The sequence below is a fragment of the Cetorhinus maximus genome, chromosome 17 (genome assembly GCF_964194155.1).
Source record: "Cetorhinus maximus chromosome 17, sCetMax3.hap1.1, whole genome shotgun sequence".
NCBI lineage: Eukaryota > Metazoa > Chordata > Chondrichthyes > Lamniformes > Cetorhinidae > Cetorhinus > Cetorhinus maximus.
In genome coordinates, this window is record NC_135895.1 from 99848499 (window position 1) to 99868965 (window position 20467).

The window sequence follows — 20467 nt, forward strand, 5'->3', positions numbered from 1 at the left end:
AGCTGCTCATTCCTCCTCCTCTGACCTCTGCCTAATGATGGCTTCAGATCCTTTCCCAGCTAATTCCCCTGTCAGTCTAACTCCCACACAGTCATTCTTCTGCGAAAAAAAAAAGAGGCTTGGACTGGGAGGATCTGCATGCCTTCAATCTTCCAATGTGGCCAATGGAAGAAAAAAATGTCTCGCTTAAAGATTATCAGCTGAGCCAATGATGTGCACCTATGTGTTCCACGTGACTACATTTCCCCCTGTCTTTCACATGGGTATTATATAGTTCAATTCAGTGCAGCAGATAGAAGCAATACTAGAGCACTGGGATGTCTGCACACAAGTGCCTGACTAAAGTGACTTTAAACTGAAGCATGTTTCTTTGTATAATTAATGGAACTTCCTGCTCCCTTCCCTTCTCAGCTTGTAGTAAAACTAAACAAGGCACTGTACAGCTTGAAGAAAATTCATAAGAGTCTATTCTGGCATCTGAACTGTAAGTATTTCTTTTAATACACTTGCCTTCTGAGATCGCTTCACTGCACTGCTCCAAGAGATTTGGCGTTTGTGTGATTTCTGTTAAGTGACAAATAAATGGGAAGAACATTTGAAGTTTGACGAAAACAGCTCACATACCACAGAGTAACCTTAGATCACTTTTTCGGGAGGGGGCGTTGGGTGGATGGGGGCAGTGGTGTGGGGGTTTGGTGGTGTGGGTGCGGGAGAGAAACTCGGCAGCCTGAGGGGACTGTCTGTCTGCTGACTGCAGCACAGACTCCTTTAAGCAGAGGCAGCCCTTTGCATTATTCAGGGGGCAGGATGAGATGAAGTATGCTGCTTGTGATAACACATTCACCGTGTCCAATCAGTTCCACTGCAAGCACTAAGTAGAACAAACTCGACTGACCCTATGACGAGGGGGTACGGCCCTGTCCGGCCAACTCGGAGTTTAGCTTGTACAATGAGTTGCTGAAAAGACCAGAGCTTTCGGAGGCACAGCTGAAGAGCTTTGAAATTCAAACAAAGGGCAAGCAGGAGGGATTTTTTTTTTTGTGTTGTTTACATTAATTAATCTTTTCTACATATTTTTGTATACAGCACTGAGCAGTGCTTAATAAATCCTGAAGCAATCTGGACTTCTTTACACAGACAAGCTTAAATCCGCCTCCCATTCTTGGGAGACCGCTCAGCTGAAATCAAATACATAAATTCATTTAACATGGGAATATGTTCACTTTATTCTCTCTGAGCCAAGCTCTTTTTTTTCTCCCTTTCCTTTGTCTGCCATCATGTCATCCACAGCTCCTCCTCCTCCTCCTCTCCCCCCCACCCCCCCCACTCCCCTTCACCACCACCACCCACTGTGAGCTAAGACACCTGAAGGCTAGACATAATGATCAACAGAGCTCTCGCCTGTCTGGCCTGCAGCCAGCCTTTTTCTACAATCAAGGAGCCTGCACGCAATGCATGACGAGTCTGTTCTACTGCACCGAGAGATCGGCAACTGTGGGCTTCCATATGCTGCAGATAGCTAACTGCAACAGCAGACGAGAGCGAGCGCTTCCTTTGTTGAGATTTTTCTTTAGACACAAATTAATGTAATTTTTGAGACGTCCACATTCACAACAGCCCCGGCAAGCCCTCCCGTTATAACTACCCCCATAAACTTTGTACAGAGTTTGACCAGACCAGATGGCCATGTGCCCTTTTATTATTTAGATGAGACTCTTCCTTTCAATAACATCATTCTTCCTGCTCATAAGGCCCTGCTTAAAATTTCCAGCAAAAGGAATCAGCTGAGTATTTTCAATACTAATTGACCATATGCAGAGGAAGGGCTCGTGTGGCAATCAGTGGGACCATTGTAAGGCTAACAGGATCAAGCCAGCCTTTGTCTCATTTGCAATAGTCACTGTGGAAAAACTGTACAAAAATTTAAATATTTTTGCAATCCTGACGTGCTTTATTTCAGGGCTGTTTCATTTCTGACAACTCATTTATATGAAAGCGCTGAGGCTGCTGGCTGGGCAGCAAACTGATTGAATTAACTGATCTGTTCCAGACATTCCCATTCACTTGTTTCAGTATTGCAGCAATAAAATAAAATCCTCCGACGTAATGAGCTATTTGCTCTGGACATGTAGCTTTCCACTTCAAAACTTTGTCACCCCTTTGATTTTTTTTTTTGGATGGGGGCAGGGGCTGAAAGGGCGGATATATGTATGCGCGTGGAGAAATACTTAATAAGCGCCAAATACAAATAGTAATATTGAGAGAAGCGTGCGATCCTAGTGCTTTCCAAGCAAAACCAAGCAAACTGTTCCCCACCATACATAGGATGATATATCTCGACTATTTGCATTTTTTAAAAGGCGTCTGGGTTGACACTATCAATAATGGGCCTTTAGAATTGCTGCTACCTTGCTAGCTCAGCAAGCATTCCATTCCACCATCTCCAGACAAAATACCTACTTCGCTGGCTAGTCTGATTGGGTCTTTGAAAGCAAATGACTCGCACCAAGGAATGAATTTAACTTCTTCTATGGTGATCAACTGAATCGTGCTACAGCTGTGCTTAAGTGCACACAGACAATTTGGTCTTCAAAGGACAGGGCGCTGCCACGACTTATGGCCTTTTGTAAACCTTACAATACAAGTGTCTATTACCCGGACCGTTCCTTTATTACACCTTCCTCCTCTACCTGGATTTGAATGCAAGTCAGACAGACAAATTTGCTGGCAATAGTCTGTGTTTGGTTTAAAGTGATGGGGGGGTGGGGGTGGGGGTGGGGTGGTGCGGAGGGGGGGGGGGTGGGGCAAAGACGCTTCATCTATTATGGAACGTAACAAGGGAACTGTCACCCAAAGGAGCTGTCATTTACATAACCTTCGAGCAGCCAGGTGTGTCTGAAGACATTGGAAACATGGCACGTTTACTTCTCACAAGATGGAAATTAAACAAAAGATGTGCTCATATATATCCCCTAAATAACTCTTGCAACAAGAGTCAGCTTTAAATGATAAAAGTATGTGACAGCTGAAACAAATCATCACCATGCCTGAAGAGGAGCTGTGCTTTTCTCACTGTATTAGTTCTGCTATCAAAGCACCAAAGAGCATCTGCAATCTCTCCAGACTCCAGCTCCTAATAATGCGGATTTAGATCAGTTTGATGGAATTAGGAGGTAGTCATAACAAGGGGTTCCTGTGAAATCTAATCTTTTTTTAAAAAAAAAACGCACTGCCTATTAATGCTCGGAATTCTTCCAATGCTGAACGCAAGGGTGGGGGAGGGGGGGAGGGGGAGTGGGGGTTGTGGGGGGGGAAATGAGAAGCTGGTGGATAATTACGCTGCTGGTGATCTTAAGTATATTCTTTGGATTACCACGTCTGGAAAAGAAGAAAGGCGAGTGTCGCATGATGAATCTGCAGGGGTTGTCTGGACCTTTCATACAGTGCAAAGTCTGTGTAGTCAGTGCCCTAGCCAGGGTCAGCCTTTGCCCTTATATGCTCCTCCCTGCTCCAGGTGCAGCCACTTACTTGCTGCCTTTGCACAAACTGAGCAGGATTGTGATGATGCAAGGCACGAGTTTCAGCCACTGAATGTTGGTACACGGGCCATGTTAGAGGTTTACAGCTGTATAAACCCCTACGCAAACAACGTTAAGCCAGACGGAATGCATGATGCCGCCATAGTTAAATCTGCACTGCAAAGTGTCGCATTGACCTGCTATCAATCGATGTATCAAATATCATTTTACAATTAGCTTAAACCTTTTTCAAAACCCCAGGAGTTTAGCTGTACCACAAATGGAATTTTAACCGGCTTATATTTCCTTTCAGCCTATAGGAACGATGCATTTGCTGACCTCATTACTTCATTTTGTTTCACAAAAACTCAAACATTTTAAAATACATGAAATAGTTTTGCAAAATAATTCTCTCCTTTGAAACACAAGTCACGGTTCTCAAAGGGTTAAAGGCACCCAGTCACCACACCCCACCTCCCCTCCCCCCGCCCCCCCACCCCACCACCATGGGTAGGGGAGGTGACACTTAGCTAAGAATAGCAAGAAGGCTGTTACCATGGCAAATCAAATTAATCAATCAGTTAAATCAAACATGGCGTTGGAAGAGGGAGTCATCATCACACATTAGCTAACATTGGAAAGATTCAAATGGAAGATGTCCATTGCATGTTGCAGTGTCGGGAAAAAATCCTTACTGTGGAAAATGTGGAGGAATAGCATTTTCATCATTTTTTTACAGCTCCAAACTGGCTAATATCTGGCCATAAATTTCTAGACGATGCACTATCTTAAGGTCTGCATTTGTAAGAACTAACGTTAAGAGTACAGTAATGTATGAATTTCCACACTACATTACATTATGGAGCAGTTTCCAATTAAATAAACTTCTTCAATCTCAACTCTCTGTAATGGGCCAATTGTACAAAAATAGACCTGCGGAATTTGAAAAGGAAAATTGAATCAGATTACATTGCATGGAATATGTTCAACATAAAAAGTTGATTGGTTAACTCGGTACTATTTGGTCATTTGTTGAATTTCTTCCTATTTTCATCCAACACCCACCCCTATCCATCCATCCATTTCCAACCATTCACAATTGTAATTTGATTCAGGCCACTTATGTGCACGTTTCTAGTCAATACATTTTTCCACAGATTTGATTATCAGCAAATCTTCTGACTCATTTCTTCCTAAGAAATGTGTTCCTTGTAATCCATTTTGCCACCCTCTGTCTGGAAGACGAAGCCAACCCTCGTGACAATCAATAATTGAGCAGCTAGCAATTGAATTCTGTGAAGAGATGCATTTAAAATCAAAAGTTCAGACATGCTGTGAGTCTGACTGTCTGGTTGGATTGCAGCAGACATGCGAACCTGTCTAGAAAGCTTTTCAGCAAACCTCTGTCATTCCACCTAAACCTAATGTTAGAGAATTCTTCAAGCTAGTGTATTAATCCCATCCCTTTTCAACAAAGCTGGGTATTATTGCACTATTGCTGATTCAGAAAACACACAAAAATGGGCAGTTTCAAATTAAAATGCTTAACTAAATCAGAATCTCTCTTCTGGTCAGCATATGTGGACAGATTATGCTGCACCAGGAGCACAGTCAGTTTTCCGTTTGTCAGACAGTGAGAGTTACTGAATAACCTACCATTGAACAGCACATGTTTTATCCAATTGTCCCATTTTAAGAATACACGATTATTAACAACTCAGTTCAATGGGTTAAGGTTTTTAAAAAGTATAAGAATTCCCAAAGTAAATCACAAATACACTTATTCCTGACAATTTAAAAACACAAGCTAATTTTTGAGAATTCGTTTGAAAAATACAAGAGCGCGCCCTGTAGCAGAATCTGATGTTTTCCTTCAATTTGAAGTTTTCCCTTTTGCTGTTTTATGTCGTGGAAATGCAAGGTAATGAATAACTTGGTTGTGACCGAGGGGCATCCTGTGTAGCTCGATCCATTTCATTTGCTGTACATTAGTTCCACTCCTGGTCACATAGCCTTTCCACCAGGGTATTCAGTTTCCTATTTGTGGATCATAATTTATATTTTATGAGGTTGTACATTAAGAATCAACTTTTTTTTTTAAAGCACCCTGAAGCCTTTTTTTTGGCCAGAAGCAATCCGTTTTTTTTTTTGGCTTTTAAGTTCCAGAACTGACTGTGCAAGCACAGGCAGACTCAGAAGTATTTTGTTTCAAAGCAGGAAAAGGAAGACAGTGGAATTGTGGGTTTTCTAAAGAGCTGACGAGTGCACCCAGGCTAATTGGAGAACAAGTTAGTCAGACATCAATAACTTTGTATTGATGTGTAAGATATGAATTCAATCTGTTTTTAATTTTCGCTGCCTTTGTCTTCTAAACATGTCAAATCATGCTTAATACATTCAGAAAAAAAACGCCAAGCCTATTTCCCAAGTGATCATCCCTCACAAGCTAGCATGGCGATTGAGCTTTGGTGCGCTATTTGATCAAGGGAGCTTTGCTGTCAACCTGTCCCATTTGTACACCAAGCTCACACTTCCAGGCTTGCTTCAGGCTAGTAATTGTGAGCAGGGGGTGCCAATGTTGCTTTTCCTCCCCACTAAAAGGCCAATTGTTTATAGCACAACTACTCCACTGAGATCAAGGAATATGCCAACAACTTTCCTGGCCTGTTTCACTCAGTGTTTCAACGGGCAATGTATACCTCCACTGAGCCATTGGTGGGGCAATAATGACAAGTCCTTTAGCTTTTCTCTTAGTGTTCATTCATGGGATTCGGGTGTCATTGGCTAGACCAGCATTTATTGCCCATCCTAATTGCCCTCGAGATGGTGGTGGTAAGCCACCTTCTTGAACCACTGCAGTCCATGTATTGTTGGAAGACAGTGCTGTTAGGAAGGGAGTTCCAGGATTTTGACCCAGCTGTTCACACTTTTTCTCAAAGGGTGATATGTTTCTTGAAATTCACACCCTTAAAAAAAAAGGACATGAACGCTGGAAGTTTGAATGGACTTCAATTTAATTTCCAGGGCAATTGGCCTTCAATTAAAGCTGAGGTGCTCTCCGATGTGAAAGAGCAGAGTCAGAAAATGTATGAGAAGGCGGAACTAAGGACATGTCCTTTCCGTTACTTTAACCAGCTCACCTCAATGTGCAGCTCCACGCCCAGGATCTGCAAGGAAGGTTTTCATCTCACTCTGTTTAACACTGAACTCTCATCTTTTCTCACTTTCTCACTCTCTTAAATACTGTTCAACTGAGTGAAGAAAACCGCCTGAAATACCATGGCATTTCATTACATCCTCTGGCAAAAAGAAGGTAGAATAACTGTAGTGATTTGTCACATAATCTTATAAATTACAGGAGATCTTGATGCAGAAAGAAGCAACCAGTTAAGAGAAAAAAAAAGTCCCAGGGATAGGCTTATTCATGTTGAACCTCGTACTCTACCCTTTATTTGACATCCATATTTGTTTAAAAAGAATTGCAGAGGGTAAAACATCATTAAACATGACAGTCAAACTGGCCTCTTTCTGCACCAATTTTATCAAAAACAACAGGAAATGGCTGGCTGGAAGTAGGAAAATTAAATAAAACTGTACCATCTAAGCACCTTTTATGATTAAGAAATCAATTTAAAACTGTGTAGTGTTAGTTTTAATTGTCCCATCCACTACATAGTACAGGATTCCTTTTTAAAAACGTGCAGTGTCATTTTGTTCAACGTGAAGCACTGGAATCCACTGAACCAGTGTGAATCTCAGTTCTCTGATAACAAGCCAATCCATTCACACACTGAATATTGCGGCAGAAATTTAAGCAACAGTATAGAATTACCACACCCTGACTTTCATCAGTCTTCATTCCAAAAAGGCAACTAAAACCCTCGCTAAGTTTGGTCTATAGGAAGGCATCTTAAAATTAATCTAAATGTGCAGATTTTGATATTGAGCACAATCTGCTAAGGAATTAATGCTATGGGAGCAGTCGAAAGAAAATTGCTTCACTGATATATTGGATTCCCATCTCTTTTAGCCAAGACGTCACTGTAGAAATAAAGTATTGAATGTCAACTGGGCAATGAGCTGGGTCATACCTTTGGCTCTGAGTCCTCTGAGACCTTCCTGCAATCTGCCAAACATCCTAAACTTTCATGACAAAACAGTTATCGTCTTATAAAAAGCCTTCTCATCACTGGACTCCAGTTCAATAGTTATTTTTCAAATATAAAGTGCTTTCAAATTTTCCTTTGTAGATTGTGTTTAATATACCCAATTGTTTTGTCTAAAATGAAATGTCTGCAATGTTTCAGCCAACTGTTTTCTCACTCTCACCGACTGCCATAAACCCAGGGTATTAGAGAAATGCACTGCCATCTCCCACTGCAATGGAGGAGCGCAGGTCGATTGGTTAAAGGAACCATCACAGAATCAGTCCTTTACAAACCAGTTAAGAGATAAAGGCACATCCTCCTTCTGCTCTTCCTAGTATTTCTCATTAAATGTTAATGAACTTGGTCAGTATGGTTCCTTAATGCTGTCAATTACAAGCCCTACTCTCTTGCTTTCCTTTACACTGTGCAATAGTTGCCAACATCACCAATCTTCCAACTATCAATTTGTTTTAAAAATAAAGAAACGGATTATGGGGGATTTACCAGCACTGTGTGAGGGGGGAGAAACACCTGATAGTCATACCACTGCATTAGTATTGATTTCTGTCCATCAAGGCTTGTTCCATTTATTGTGCGGGAAAAGGCAGGGTCGCTTTGACTTAACTACAATGCCAGGTGCAAGGCCATTACCAAGAGTTAAGATAAATTAATCCAGCAAATTTGTTAGATTCATCTTTGGAATTGTGACATTTTCTTTGTACAACACTTATTGGATCGGAATTGCATTCCATTCTTTCAAGTGTCTCACAATTTTACAGACTGTTGTTTTCAATTATGCAAATTATTACTTGAGCCAGAGGCAACCGACTGGTCTTTTACTCGGGTTTTTGGTCATATTAAAGGTACCATGTAACGTAAGGTGTTGAGAGAACACGACTGACTACACAGCAGGTTAATGACTTTGACTACGTTAGTTTCTTTTTTTTAAAAAAAGGATTCTTCAGCCTAGGAGCTTAAACTAAAACCAGCTATAACCACACAAAGCTACCTTTCATTGATTTGGAGCAGTTGCTGAGATGAAAAATAAAATAAGGCTGTCAATAATGCATGAAACAACCCATGCTTTCTCTGTATAACAGCTTGCAACTGAAAGGATAAATTTTACACAGTTCAGTGAGAATAGTAACAGTGAGGAATTCTGATTTTTCAGCACTTTGCTTTCCCCCCTCCACATACTGTTTGCAGTTATTTGAAAGCACTTGTAGACCCATAACTCTTAAAAGTACAGAACGTCCTTCACAGGTTTCAGGACAGCCACATATTTCCTTCTATCTTACAACATCTGCAAAACTTGACTCTACACTTTCAATGCAAAATATTGCAAAGTTGAACCAGAAGAATGTACGAAACCAAATAGGAAAACTTTAAGCATGGCATTCTACAATGAAACTAAGCATTGTTTTATTATTTTTTTTAATTCCCCCTGTAGTTCTCGAGAGGTTAATAAAAATATATGTTGGGTCATAGTATAATAACTTCTTTCTTTCTCAGCCAGTGTTCTCATGAAGCAGAACGCCATGGATTTGAATAAAAATTGTTCCAATGCTTGACCTTTGGCTAACTGAAAATGTGAGAAACTTTTTTGGGCTATAGTGCAACCCTTTATTTTAAACTTTGTGTTCAGCCAATATGTACACATAGCACTCCGTGTACTGCATGTCCACACCCTAATAAAGTAAATCTATCTAATTAATCCCAGGATGGACCAAACCTCAATGACTTTTACCTTGCTAAAATGATTTTTTTGCTGCATATCATCAATTAGACATGGATCACAACTAATTTTGGCTAAATTTAGTCTAGAAATGAAGAGGAAAGTTCCTGCTGAGTACAACGCGTTAACCCTTGAAATATATTTCATAGAGTACCACCCCACACTATTCTTTCACTATTGTCATACTTAGTCCATTGTTTGGTCCTTGATTACTTGTGATAGGTCCAGTGACCACCTTAGCTAGTATTAAAAGCTCAGGATAAATCAATAATGTATTTAGAATGGAAGCTTAAGTAAGATTAGGTAAACCAGCGGGACACAACATTCTTCCTTCCGAGCATGGACTCATCATGTGATCTGCAAAAAATCATAGGTGTGAGATGGGGTGATGGATCAGGGGGCTGGTGGAATGAATTAACTAGTATTATATAACACTAGTTTAATGAATCATGTTCAAGGTTCTCATTTAAAGATCAAGTGGGAATAAACTTATCTGACTTGAGAAGAGAATTGAAACTGAATGAAACAAATATATAAAGCTAGGTGAAAAGATGGTAGAAAGTTTGGAGCATTACATAGACATATATTTGACAGCGCATAACTAGGCCATCTGGCCCATCTGCTGATGCTGCTGTTTATGCTTCACTCAAACCTCCATCTACCTTGGAAGGAACATAATCAAAAGGAACTATCAGGAGCATTTTGAGGATTAATCTATGCATCTAACTCATGACAAAACGCTCATTTTCATGACAGGACAACAATGGAGTAAGAATGAGGTCACAAATGAGCAGTCTGTGGATGCAAGAACTAAAATTTTGTGGATGCAAGAACTAAAATCTTGTCGAGATATATTGGAGCACAAGAGAACCAACCTTTAACTTTGATCATTATCACACACCCTTGGTCACTTCTGGAATTTTTTTAGTTTTGAATTTAGTTTTAAAAGTTTTAGTTTTAAATCATTCAAGGTTTTCCTGTGCTATCGATGCGAATTTGGATTTGTGCGAGTTACTTCTGCCTTCAGTAAAGATTACATGGCGAATCCTGACAAAGGAGCACATAATAGGGCAAAGTATCGTGCAGCTCTGTAACCTTATTTAGGGTGGGTCTCATTTTCTATTTGCAGATCCAAAGATGACCTCACTGATTAGTGCCTACCTTGTATATTTAAAAAAAAAAAGTTTATTGCAATGTTTTTAGTTTGGTCTGACTGACTAATTGGAGCGCTGACTCCCCATGATCACAGCGGTTAATCATGCCTTATTTGAATGGATTTGAATGTCTAAGGAGTACGTCCAATTTTCCCTCTATGATAGCTGGTATGTCTAACGACATTTCAAAGGTATTATTTAGGGTGGAATTTTACAACTGCAGGATTTTACGCTCCCGCCGAAGTCAATAGAGTTTAAAATGGCTCGCCATATTTTATTGCCCCATCCCCACTGCAACAGGGCCATAAAATTCCAGCCATAGTGTAAACCCGCCTGGTAAACAAGTACAAAATCTGTGGAAAGGAATATCTTTGGATGTGGCTAAATAGAAGGTATGGACTTGGAGCATACTGTCTAGAAAATTGATTAAACTTGAAGATTGATGAACTTGAACTTCAGGCTTTTTCCTTAACCATTGAACCTGTAGTTAGCTAGGCAAGACAATACCTAAATGTCAATTGTTCCTTACTGATAAGAACAGTGCTGAATAGGCCAAGACATTCCAGCCTGGGACAAATACAAATATGACCCTGAAAAGCAGGCTCTCTTATATTAAAATGGGGGAAGCTTGAAGAAATCTTACTACTGCATTTACACGTTAGGTTTCAATTTGTGTTTTTTTTTTACATTTCACCAAATAGCTGTGAATATAGATGCATAAAATTCTGCACATAAAACAGAAGCAATTTTTTCATCCTTCTGAGTCCCCCACCCAATGTCCCTCTCAGATTCTGGAATTCAGCACAATCCAGAACTGTGCCATCGTAGGTTCCAAGCAGCAGTGTGTGTTATTACGATGTTATTTAAGCCACGTCATTCTCTACTCCATATTGATGTTATTCGTGGTGTTAATTAAAGTGTTACTGAGCACTTAACTCTTTGAATTGGCACATAAGGTGAGCTATGCCAATATCACTGACATTTTCCCTAAGCCTAACATTGAAAAACATCCCAAGATAGTTCAAAACTGCCATGTAAATGAAAGTCAAATTTGTTGAAGGTTGCCAATGGTAATATTTGCTGGTTATTCTTGATGGTGGCTGTATATGTCTGCTATTGATGATGGTTGGTGCAAATCACATCCATAAGGAAGACAAATCCTCTTGCATGTTTCCATCCTTCATTTTTGCTACTGTGACATGTGACAGTGTAATCATGTGCACATTAGCATTATCATATAATTGTCAGTTTCATAAAAAGCTATTTTAATTTTATCTATAAAAATAACACAATAATTAGTGGTGTAGTAATGGGCAGGTCTTGTGACACAATGGGTAGTGTCCCTGCCTCTGAGCTAGGTTCAAGTCCCATTCCAGGGCTTGATGGGCAAGGAACATGTGTTCATAATGCGGCCAAACAGGTTCTGCATAATCTGCAAATCCTTCCAACATACACCAATATCAGGTGGCAAGAGCGGGAGAGATTCCTGGTTAACCACGTGATGGGAAGAAAATTGAAGCCTCTACCATCACTAGCCATAGGTCTGGACTACAATATGCATATAGATCACTAGCCATAGGTCTGGACTACAATATGCATATAGAAGTGCATGTTATCACATGAGGGTGGGTGTGCCAGTTGGCTGGACAGGCCAGTGGGGATCAGATTGGTGCCAACAGCACGGGGTCTGACCCCTGTTCCGGCTGGCATGGATTTGGGAGCTGCCTCCTTGCTCTACCCATGGCGGAGGTCACAGTGCTGTTGTTGGGACCTGCCTTTGGGCAGAAACTGAAGAAAAATAAGTGTAGTGTAGTTCCAGGCCCAATACAATAACTATTCATCTTCTTGTGGTGACTCAGGCAAACTCAGGCCAGGGTGTGAAACTTTTCCCAGTACGTTTTATGGAAGTGAATGGATAAACCAATTCTTCCACATGATATTAAACTGCATAATGTAGAATCCATAGTTAAAAGTACTATGTACAATTTTAGGCAGTTAAGTAAAGATTTCACTTTTATTAAAGACTTAAAAAGATTTGACATGGTAAAGAATGACTTGACCCCGCTTAAATAAACTAGCCTAATAATGTGGCTTAAACTGGTTAAAATATTGTTACAATTACTGAGAATGCTAGGCAGCCCACGGACTGTCAAGATTTATCTATCACTATAATGACGTGGCACTAGTTCTGCTCATGAGTACCATGTAGATTTACAAGGATTTAATTCTGCCTGACATACAGTTGGCTTAAAATGGCATATCACTTTCAATATTAATGCACTATGCTAACTCAACTAAGGGGAAGCCAGAAAAGTACATGAGGGGAAAAAAAGAATAGGAGGATATGCGGATAGTGATAGATGAAATAAGGTGGTTTGTGTGCAGTATAGACCAGTTGAATTGAATGGCTGATTTCTGCTGTAATTTCACATAATCCTGTGCAATAATCAGTGGGGAACAGAATATAATTGAACTGGTGCCATCTGATTGGAGTCAGTGCATCATAGAGTGAAACAGGCAATGTACAGCTAATGATGCTCTATCTAATTGCCCAGTTACACCATCGGGCCATAAGCATAGCCTGTAGATAACACAATACAAATGACCCCAAGCACTCAGAGGAACTGCAATGACAGCCACTCTCTGGTTACACATGATCAGATTTCTAATGTTCACATGGCTTTGAACACTCAATATTTTCTTTCTTTTCTCCCCCTCCCCCACAATCGATAAACTACTCCACTGATTTGATAGGTATGGCTGGAGGCTGGGCAGGGCATTTTTTTGTTTGGTTTGAGCAGTTAAGAAAAACTGTTATCCGGTCATCAAATGTGACCTTTAATAGAATAACATAAGATAATAACGCAACCAACAAAACCTCTGCTAACCACAGGCATGTTTCCATCATAATAAGTAGCTGTACAGTAGAATCATGGTGCCTGGGAAAAATGTAATGAGGATTATGAGAAAGACAACCACCAGAACAAAGACATTTTGGCAAAGCAACGAGGGAGTTTCATTGAAAAACCATTGAATTCAAGGAATTCCGTCTATGTATTATCGACATACATTTACAAATGTTATTGTATCAACAAAGTATTCATTTAACACACTAAACGGAATCTAGTTTCCAGAATTTTGAGTTATAACTGAAGTTGGCCTGTGAAAGAAGGCCCTCCCATTGGAATTTGATCCCTTGTGGTTTCTGCAAACTGGTGATACCAAATTTCCTTTGCAGAGCACAACAGATCACATTATATCTGTAAAAATAGTTTTCTGCAGATCACTGGGCATTGTAAAGAACACTGAGAGATGACAGCACAAGATATTTGCCAGTTGCCACCATTCTGTTGCCAAAACAATAATCTGGACCTCTTGAAGTCCTTATTTCCTGATTGGATCGCTTCTTGCTTATTTTATGGTGACTTCTAGCATCAAATCAAAGAGTGTCATGAGCAATCTTTTTGGGACGGGTGTATTTTAGAAAATTTCATTCACGGAATCATAAAAGTTACGTCAGCAACCTGGAAGGTCCTGAAAGAGGCTGATGAACCTCATGTTAACTGTAGAGGGTTATATTATCTAGGTCAGGGTACAGTAGCTGAATAACCAGGAATGATTTTAAAGGCATTTATCATTAGCCTGCTATTCATTGATTTATAACTACACATTCAAATAAACTCGCACCAGGCACTCACTTTTCAGGTTTAAAGTTGCATTTGAAAATAGCAGCACACTTCTATTCTCTACACTGCTCTGAAGACCATAGGTTGAGGTTGCATCCATAGCATTCGTCAGAAGGGAGCAATTGAGCACATCGTGGAAAACATGAATGTTTCATTTGATGGTGGAAACTTGGGTTATTCCAAACATCTGATGCCACTCCCAGTTACTAATTATTTAGGGTAAATCATTTTCCCACTTACTGCACTGTGAACCTAAGGGTCTCCATTTCTGGCGGCAGGATATTAAAATAACCTTTCACTTTCCTCGTCTGTCAAATTGATTGACTGCTCACTGCATCTCCAGACTGAAACAGCCTAAAGGAGGTGGCTTTACTGTGGCAGAAAGCTCCAGGGGTCTTGCCTTTGCAGATGTTGGCATGTGAAGTAGACAAGGAGGGATGGAGGCAAAGAAATTTGAGGTAAAAACTTTAAGTAGAGATTGAGATACAGGATCAAGGTGAGGCCCAGCAGGTTGGAGGATTTACATTTCAGCAAGCTGCAGTCAGAGTCAAGTTGGTTCGCAGGATTTATTCCCACTTTTATTAGTTCATTCTTGTTACTTTCTTGTAGAAGACTGATTGATTGACTCCTACAAGTTTTCTGAGAGGTTTCCAGATGTTTTCAGCGCTGGCTGTCTTAATTAAATTACACAGAAGATAACATTTCTGGATCAGTAATCTCATTATTACTCCTACTATCTAAACAGATTGAGAAAGTTTCTGGAAATTATGATTCAGGGGTGACATCATCAATTCCCCCTCGCTCGCCCCTCAAATGCTGCTGAGTTGACAGAAATTTCAGGGTTGAGAGAGCCTGACAAATGACTGCCTGTCCCCTCCTCCACCATCTCAAGCAACACTGAGCTCTCATCAAGACATGCCTGAGAGCTAATAGTGAGACAAAAGCAAATAGACTGAATTTTTCCATGAATACGAGCGCGCTGTTGCCAGCAAAATCCCATAGGAAGGAGGAAAGCAGGACACTTATTTTTTTGAACAACAATGGCTGCTGAGAACTAAAATTAAGATCACAAAAACCATTTTGCTCAGGTTGAACACTTGGGCAAGAATCGGTTTTCTTTGTTAGAAAGACTTGACTCTTCATTGACAAAGTTAACTGCCACTCTCAGTGCTTGGAGTATCATACATTTCAGTTGTGCATTATACCAATTAACAGCGCAATCGTGAGATTTTACGCTTAACTTCAAAAACCTACCGAGTACAAATGCCCGTTTGCAATATTTATAGGATACTATTTTCATCTTCAGTTTCAAAATGATGAAATTACAGAAATATGTTCTGACACGCGATTCCACTTGTTTGTCCTCCAGGCCACTCAAGTCTCTCTGATTTTGGGTCAGCAGTTAAGTCAAGCATAAGAGCAATGTGACTGAGGGCATCATTGTTAGTTCCACATCAAGGTAAGTGGGGCATACTATCCAGCGTACTTACCCTAGAGGCACAGACACAGATTAGTATGTTGTGCTGGAAAAGTAAGAATTCATTCAGCTCAGCCATTTTTCTGACCCAAAGCTAAAGCCTCACGCAACTGGAAGGTAGAATTTTGTTACCCTCTTATTTACTGTGCATCTGCTGTAATTGCTATTTACTGTAACTTCAAACTGTCTGCCATAAAACAGGTGATGAGAGTCACGGGCGCCTCCAAAAAAGCATTGGAGGTGTCTGGCATTCCGGAGAGAGAGAGAGAGAGAGAGAAATCCACCTGCCTAGACATCTGCCCCATGTGATTTTTTTTTCCCTCTATTTACAATCGCGTAAAAACAAACCTTTCATTAGAACGTCTGTCTGGTTTAAACTTTTTGATCTCGTGATCTCTTCTGAAGCACAATTTAGGCAGTGTTATTAACTGATTGATTTCATAGCCATTTTAGATTGGACTCCAAACTTAAATTAGAAAGACGAGAGGACACTGGCCTTTTACGTATTCAGCCGGCTCACTCAAAAAGGTGCCTCTCAATGTGTTTTCAAATATGCTCTTATGTCCATCCTTCCTACGTTAAATTCCTACATTAAAACAGATCAGCCCGTTAAAGTGGTCAGGCAAGAGGGAGAAACTTGAAGATTCTAGGTATAGAGGATGATAGCTTTTTCTGCGCTTGAAGCATCTGAACCTGCTCTCTGGGAGCGGAGAATTACTTAGGCCACAGCCAGCAGAACCCCATGTGTCCGATTTTAAGATGCAAGATGTGTTCAGGGTCCTTTTTTATTTACAAGCTTCACACCCTCCAGCTGCTTTACATCCTGTCTCTCCTCATTCACAAGGAGATTCCATTCGCTGCCTTCCCCCCAAGCTTGTTTTTTTGTCCTACTGATTTAACAGTAATTCTCAGCCTTTGACCACTGTTCCGTGCTGGGAGTTTCCAATCCTTAGCAAACAAAAGAGGATGTTTTAAAACATGAAAGAAAGAGGATGTGTAGACATCCACTTTACAATTCCAAGCCCCCTTTGGTCCAGGTTCCGAAGCATGTTCAAACAACTTTCCTCATAACAGCAGATTCGGCAGGAACACACTGCTCAAATCAATCATCCTATCTCAACCTGAGCCCTCGCTACCTTTGTTTAATCAGGAGAGGCCTCTCTTCACCGATTCATGGTTTTTCATACAAGTGGCTTTTCAACCTTCCCTGAACCCAATCTTCTCCGTGGTTCACGGAATGCAAACTAAGATAATGTGCCCTTAATTCATCAAAATGTGGCCCAATTGTTGCTTCCGAAAGGCAACTCTGGTTGTGTGCAAGCAGATAATTTTAGATTGCTCCAGGTTCATCTCAGTGAGGTTTCTCGAGGGGCACTCATCAATTGTTTGTGGCTGTTCAAATTGACTTTACAGTTGCTCTGGGGGTACTTAAATGTGATTAGCTAAAAATAAAATTTGTTGCTTGTATATCTGGGAATAATACAAACACATGCTGAGCTGTTTAACAGGTGTAGCTTTAAATATGACAATTATCTCTGTCAGATGCTTAAATAAAAGAAGAGGTCGCTAGAATGTTAATTCATTGACAAATGTTCTTCCTGATCCTCAATATTAAGGATGAGTGCAAATCTGGGCCCAAGTAGATCAAGTGAGAACTAATCCAAATCTGGTCCATTTGATTAAATTGGGATAAAAATAAGCTTTGCTTGGACCCACCCTGGAGAAGGTTCGATTTAGTCATTTCATTAAATGCTAGACATTTTAAATGCTAGAAACATCATTGATTTAGATTTGGCATTTAGCCTTAGATAATGACCATTTAGTCGTTTACTCCTAGATGTAAATTAAAAGAGATTGGGTTTATTCAGAGTAGATTAAAATGAAAATCTAGCCTAAGACGAGTACATCATCTGTACTTAGGGAAAATTAAAATGTGAACAGGTGCACTAAGATAACACATTTTATCTACAGTTTTCAACAATACATACAGTTTGTAAGCAAGTACTTCACTCTAGTTATTACAGATTGCTTTTAAACAAATGCTGAAGAGTTGGAGGCACATCAAAAAATGTGAGGGTGCAAATACATAATTCTTTCAAAGACTGAGTACTTACAAAGTCATATAACAGGCAGTAGCATTTTGGCTTTTATAAACAGAAGCAAGAGTAAAGCAACGTGATGAGTTTGTACGAAACATTGGTTCAGAAACATTTAAACTTTAGTGTGCAGTTTTGGGCCCCCGGCTAAAGAAAGAAAATTACAAAACTGTGTAGGTTCCTCAGGATGATGTCAATTTGGGAACTTACAGTAGAAAGACTGGAGATATTGGGTTATTTCTACTGGAGTGGAGGAGGCTAAGGGCAGATTTAAAACCTATAAAGTTTCTTTTCACTGGATGAATAGACGAAAGCCAATAGTTCTTCTATTTGAGTAGCTAGTGAGGAACAACTGTCAATTTAAGATGACCACTCAGAGTGAGACAAGAAGTCAGGAGAAATGTACTTATGCAGACTGTTGTTAGGACATGGGATGCTTTGCCACAGGGAGTAGTTGAGGCAGGAGCAGATAGATGCAGAAGGCAGAGTGGGCAATGGGGCCAGTGTCGGATTGCTTGAAGTAAAGAAGTGGCCCAGACATGATGGGTTGAATGGTCTCCTTTTGTGCTGTCAACTTTTATGGAACAGTGGTTTTGTTCTACTTTAGCTTTCTGCTTAGCATAATAATTTTTTGTCAATTCATTCATTTCTAATCTTCTCTAACGTGACCTTCCAGCTGGGAGTACAGGTAAGTGGAACCCAGCCTCAACGCCAACTCTATTCACATGAGTCAGCCAGTAGGAGGAGGTGTATATATTTGCGTGAGTGTGATAATGGGTAATTAGGAAACCTGTCAGTTTTTCCCCCGTTTGGAATGTCCCCAACCAGAAGGGAGCAAAGTATCACCAACACTCATCACATTTCTGGTTGACAAGTTGAAAGGTTGACAGCTCAAGTCAGCGGCCAAGGACCGGAGGTGAATGGCCTAATTTCTTCACTGCCAAGTTGCTCAACAAAACCAAATCTTTCAGCAATTTTGAACAGCAAGGTCCAGCCTGCAATGTGCGTAGGCATCTGCAGATGTACTGATGAATCTCAAATAAAATTACACCATTTGCAAAACTTAAGAATCTGATCAACTTGAAGCTGTGTTAAGACAATAACCGCTCAAAATAGGGACTGCACCTAGACGTAACATGAAGAGAGGAAGTTACCTGACCTTTCCAGATTCTCATTCTTTAAAATAAAAAAGCACTTCAGAGTTCAGGCTTATATGGTTGCATTCAGAATGAAATTTCTACTGTCTTTTTTGTTCAAAGATTATTCTGGTGTAATTTAGGATGTTCACTTTACTACCGTGATCAGCTATAATTCATCATGAGCAACAGTTCAATAGATTATATACTTTAAGTACCTTGGCAGTAGAACAGTTAAATGCTTTGTGCAATCAAGTATGCAGTGAGCCTCCACCGATATATCTGTAACCTTATTGTACACAACTTGGAATAATTCCCAGCTTGATTGCATTTCTTGGCTCCAAATCTCCATTTTGTATTGCTATTCAGTTGCATTTATTGTCAATAATAATCAGTCAGCCAGGCAGTCCTCAAACTACTTGATCAACTCCTTCATTTTTTTGTTTTATTTTCACTTTCTATTGGTCCTGTTTGAGTGAGTGACCAGATTTGTTTAACTTCTGGCAATCGTTGTAAAAATTAGTTTTAAAACCAATTAGCACCTGACATGAGCATGAATCCAAGAGGTTCATTGTCACTGGTGTTTACCCATAAAATATTTCATGTAATGCCTTTTGCTGTTGCAATCAATAATCAGCTAGCACATCCATTTCTGAGCCATTCCTGGGAGCGATACCTTTTCCTCTCATGCAAAGGGTTCTATAATGCATGTCATCTGACACATCTGTAAATTATAGTTTATGGAAAAATCTTGTGAAAAACCTAGATCTCGTCCTCTAATCCCTCCTCCAACAAACTTTACAGCTGCTGATACTTAAAGTAAGAAAAAGGAGCCTGAGGCGGATAAACGTAAATGTCCTTATACCACAAAAATGATAGAGTATGTCGAATAGGTCAGATATAAACTCCAATTACTGTAGTTACAGGAAACCAAACTTTTTGAGCAAGAAATAAACTAATCCAAAGATGATGCAGTACTGTCCTTCAAGAAATGATTTTTGGGTTGAACTTTTAACTTGGTGCATGCTGGCTAAAGGTAAGCCTTGTGGTACACACACTCAGTGCCACACAACTCAATCATTTATGCCACGCAATGTCAAATAAACAGCATCAATGTGGGGATGTCTCATCATCTGTGTGGGACCACCTCTAAGGGACTGCCTTACATCTGTACTGACAGTGTCACACGGTCAGAATTGTTGGCTTAATGCCTCATCCGAATGACAAGGTCTCGTCTGCCATCTTGGATGGGCATTAAAAAAATCCCATGATCCTCGTCGACAAACAGCAGAGGGGTTCTCTCCTGTGTCGTGGCTAATATTTATCTCTCAACCAACATTCTTTAAGATACTTTGTCTGGGCATTGATCACAATGCTGTCTGTGGGATCTTGCTGTGTGCAAATGGCTGCCACGTTTCCCTGTGTAAAAACAGTGACTGCACTGCAGCCGACAAAGTACTTCCTTGAAAAGTGCTTTGGGACATGATGAGATTGTGCAAAGTGATATTCTTTCCCAC

At 40.2% G+C, this 20467-nt stretch overlaps 1 long non-coding RNA gene across 1 annotated transcript in view; it reads left to right on the plus strand.

The window, feature by feature from the left end:
* Positions 1-288: 288 nt before the first annotated feature.
* The window catches only part of LOC144692790 (uncharacterized), a 44594-nt gene continuing 24415 nt past the window's right edge, over positions 289-20467 (plus strand). Inside the window, exons 1-2 of the long non-coding RNA XR_013579393.1 lie at positions 289-484; positions 15611-15700. This is a non-coding gene — a long non-coding RNA (uncharacterized LOC144692790). The remainder of the gene's footprint in view (positions 485-15610; positions 15701-20467) is intronic.